Source organism: Chelonoidis abingdonii, chromosome 3 (assembly GCF_003597395.2).
Source record: "Chelonoidis abingdonii isolate Lonesome George chromosome 3, CheloAbing_2.0, whole genome shotgun sequence".
In the NCBI taxonomy this organism is placed as follows: domain Eukaryota; kingdom Metazoa; phylum Chordata; order Testudines; family Testudinidae; genus Chelonoidis; species Chelonoidis abingdonii.
In genome coordinates, this window is record NC_133771.1 from 210,487,048 (window position 1) to 210,491,775 (window position 4,728).

A 4,728-nucleotide genomic window follows, 5' to 3' on the forward strand; every position below is an offset into this window, starting at 1 on the left:
GGTGCAGTGGGCGGGAGGGGCGGGGAGAGGCGAGCAGAGCCGCCCCGTGTGGTTTGCACGCTCCGGCTGGCTCGCCCCGACCTGCCCGCGCCCGCTGCCAGTCTGGGCGGGATGCCCGCGGGAGCGGGGCCGCGCCGGCTGCAGCAGCAGCGCTAACGCCGCGCCCTGGCTCTCTGCAGCCAGCCCCGGGGCCCCGCTGCGGCGCAGCGCAGCGCAGGGCAGGGCAGGGCAGGGCCGGGAGGAGGGCGCCTCCCCCTCGCGGTTCTTAGGCGCCAGGTGTTGGTGGAGGGAGCAGCCGCGGGTCTGGGAAGCGAGAGCTGACCTTGGCCAAGGCACGTGAGTGGGAGCGGGAGCGCTGGTGGGTGGGAACGACCCCTTCTCCCGTGGGCAGCTCTCCAGCCCGTGCTTTGCTCCCCAGGGCTCTCCTGGCAGGAGCGATTGAAAGGGGAGGATGATTCTTCCTTAAAGTCCTACTCTGTTTGCAGGTCTCTGGGCAGCATCTGCTATGTTGGTGGGAGAGACCAGGTTGCTTTGTGTGGTATCTGTAACCTAGGGCAAGTGGCAGTTAGTTGTGAGGAAATGTATTAATTGTAGGGTGTGTTTTTTTTAAAAAGCCTAATGGCCTTAATGGGTCCTTTGGAGAATGAGATCTGGATACCTAAGGCCAGGTTCTTGGCTTGTACAAATAGGCAGTGGAAGGGCCAGGGAGCTTTCTTGATTTCCACCTGGCTTCTAAAGACTTCTGCGTGTAAAAACCCGCTTTAGAGCAAACAGGGGTTCCAAGTGCACGCTGAAATGATTGAGTTGGAGGGAGGGATTGGAGGAGGAATGTGGGGCAACCAGATTTTCTGACTTTAACTGCTGGTAGCCTTTAAATCAAGAAATTGTCCTGTTTTCATTGTCACTCTTGGGTAGCCCACGAGTGTTTGCTGTTGAAGAAATTTGGGCCAGATCCTGCAGTCCTGAAAGCCAGTAGAAGTTTTGGTATTGACTTCAGTGGGTTCAGCAAGCTGGTTCCTAAGAGTTTTGTATGGTGTTTTAAAACTTACATTTGAGAGTCTTAATTTCCTAACCCAAATATCATGGTTTTAAATAGGTGCTATAAATTTTGGTATCAGCTCTTAAATGCCAAAGCCATTGGTTCTTAAGAAATACCTATGGTAAATAGAGTTCATTTTGTTGTTAATATTTTTATTTTACTGTTTATTTTTGGGGTTTTTTTGTTTTTTGCACTGGTGTGATCATTTAAGGAAAAGCCCCCTTTCAACTGGTAGGAAAAGAAACAAAATTCCCATTGGCTTCAGTTGAAGAAGAGTTGGGCCTCATGCCAGTTTGTTTACTCTAAAATGAATTAAAGGATGTAACCTTTGGAGCAGTAAGGGCTAGGATTTATTATCTGTGCAAGTGTGTGTTTTCTAAAGAAGGTAACTGTAATATGTTTCCCAGCAATTAAATTATTTCTATTATGTTGTTGCTATGACACTATTTAGAACCACTGATTTAATAAATTTAATACCTTCATTCATATATAAGCCCAGAAGGCACCATTATTATCTAGTCTGACCTGTAAAATTTCACCCAGTTATGCCTGGATTGAGCCCAGTACTTGTGTGTGACTAAATTATATCTTCTAGCCAGGCATCTAGTCTTGATTTAAAGATGTCAAGAGATGGAAAATCCACCATTTCTGTTGGTAGCTTGCTCCAGTGGTTAATCACACTCAGTGTTAAAAATGTCTGCCTTATTTCTTCTTTGAATTTGTATGGTTTTAACATCCGGCCACTGGTACCCATTAGGCCTTTCTCTGCTAGATTATCTATCGCTGTTTGTTTTTATTATCACAAACAAAACCTCTGGCTTGAAAGGGAAATATTGAAGAGAGGCTTTAGAGAAGTAAATCAAATAAGGCGCCTGTTACAGAGCTAGCGGTAACTAGCTCTGTAACTGTGAAATAATAATAATAATCTACAGTACAGAGTGAAATCATGGGATTCTCCTACTCTTAGACCAGGCCTGCGGCTGAAATACTCTGTATATCAACCATGCTTTCCCAGCAGCTTTCCCAGCTGGGTTCAGCACCTGTAGTTCTTCCTTTCAGGGGTCTGTGAACAGAGTGTCCAGATGGCCGCCTTAAACCAAAGAATTTGTTTGATTTCAACAGTAATAGTAAAGCACAACATAAGGGGGGGAGAAGATTTTGACATGGATATAGGCCTTCCTAGGGATGGTCTAACTTCTTCACGCCTCCTCAGCAGATGTCTGTATGTGTCTGAGTCTGACCAGCTTCTCAGCAATCGTGGTCTCCCTCTCTTGAGAGAGAAAATCATTTGTAGAATTCTTTGTTCTCGTGGGCTGTGGGTCCCTGCTGACCAAACTGTGTTTGGAAGTCTCAACAGGAGGTCAGGCCAGTCTCCACTGCCTTGTAACAACCGCCATGTGGGCACTGAGGTATCATCTCAAGTCATTCTTTAGCCTTCCTGTTTCAGCCAGTGTAGTCATACAGTGACTATCCCAATTACCAGCTCACGGATGGCATTCTTAAATTATTACAGAGCAGCTCCAGGCCATCTTGGTGCTAAGCTGTGCTTGCAGGGAGCTCTGTGAAAGCCTGGGGTTCTCAACCCAGATACAAGGTTCCATCCACATGAATATAACTTCAGGATTGGGGCTTAACATGCCTTCCTAGCTTTAAACACAACCATAGGTTTTACTGTAACCCAAACTGAAGAGAATGAGGAAGAGTATCTAGGTACCAGAGCTGGGGATCCTGTTCGTGATCAGTGACTTTAACATCCATATGGATGACAAGTCCTCTGAATGGGGTCCAGGATTTTGTGGCTACTGTGATGCTAACCGAGGAGGCTGTTGGTTTAACTCGCAGTGAGTCCCACTTTGGACCTTGTGTTTGGGATGGGGGTGAGTAATCAAATCTCACCTCATTGGACCATTGCTTCCCTCAGTTTCCCTCTCCCTCACGAGGGGGCCTATTTGGATGGTTCACCCTCAGAAACTAATGACACTTGAGTGGGAAGCTGAGGGAGAATGCCATTCCCCTGACAGACTGTGCTATCTCATGGAATGTCATGTGAGAGGTTGTAGGATCGTTGCCCGTGTTCTCCAGCCTGCTACACCTCAGGCTTTCTTTGAAGTTCTCTTGTCTGTGTTCTACAGAGGGTGAGACTAGATGAGCTAATCATAGAAGTATAGGGTTGTAAGGGGCCTTGAGAGGTCAACACACACACACATCCTGAAGCAGGACTAAAATCGATGAATCATAAGGCTAATTTTTCTCTGCCATTGACAAGGTTGCCCCTAGGCATCCTCTTCTTGGATTTTGGTCTAACAGGTCACCTTGGCTTACAGCTGACCTGTGGCAAATGCAGCAGAAGGGGACTGCTGGCGTTCCAGTGCCAGAAATCCTATCCTGAATCTGACCAAATGGGATACAAAGACTTTTTTAAAAAAATCTTACATTGTGGCTGTGAAGTAGGCAAAGAAATGATTTATCTCTGTTGGAGGCCTGCCAGGGTCTTCACTAGGAGGCGGTCAGCAGTCTGCTCTACTGGACCCAGTCTTTGGATCCCATGCGCTCCCAAGCCCACGGAATCTGAGCAGTGTCCAGACGCTATCTCTAGTCCTTACCTCTTGGGTGCATTCTGTCTGACACCCTTCTGTGGGATGGTGGGACCCAACAGTCCAGCTGCCCTAGGTCCCCAAACCAGTTCTGAACCTGCCCCAAGTCCTATGCGCACACTCCACAGAGCTCTACCTTCGTGAGTGCTCCAGCGTGTAGTTTAACTCTTCAGTGACACATGGCAGATAATGCAAGGTACTCACTCAGGCTTTGCCAAGAACTTCTTAAACACACATGCACCTTACTCATAGACGGTACAAGAGATTTACAGACCTATGGAAAAAAAACAATGCACAGCTGAACGCAATTCCCTCCTTCAGAGTCTTCACCACTCCTGAGAGTCCTTTAGGATTTGGTCATAGGGGACCAGGTCCATCTTGCCCCCTACATCTTCAGTTTCCTCGTTCTGGTGATGGTCTTTGTCCCTTTGCTAGAGAGCCTGTCCTTTGAAAAGCAGGGTTGGACACCTCTTTCTGCTTCTCTTCTTGTGTTGGGGGATTTTGCATTCTCCCCCTCCCCCACTTTGTGTGGCAGAGGGTTGCTAAAAGCTAGAGGCTCTGCCTGGCCCCCCTCTGGAGCTATCTGGGTAAGACTATCCAGTTGCTGATGGCCCTGTTTCAGATTTTCAGATGTGGTGCATTTTCTACCATAAAATGGAAGCTATAATCCACACTGATGGTCACAGTCATAAACAGAGTGCATAAAATCAAATGGAATTCAGGAGTTTACATAGACAGAGTGACAAAACTTTACAGCCTCCGCCATAGCATCTGTAAAGTCGTGATCAGCGGGTTTGCTTCAGGAAGTGGAAAGCTTGCTTGAACAGAGCTGTCTCTGCTCTTTAGCTGGTTCAAGTTCCCCCTGTTCTGAAGAAATATCTCCTGACTTTGTAGCTAAAATCATTCAAATCCAGTGAGAGCAGACTCTGGAGGAAACCTGTGCCACACCTCTGCTTAAGTTTCCACTATTTCTCTGTCTGAGCTGTTGCCCACATCAGGCCCTTAATTAAGTCCATTTCTTGATTAGTGTTTTTGTTTAAATGCATTGTATTTTGAACTTCTGTTGATTTATACTTTCTTTTACTCTGCAGAACT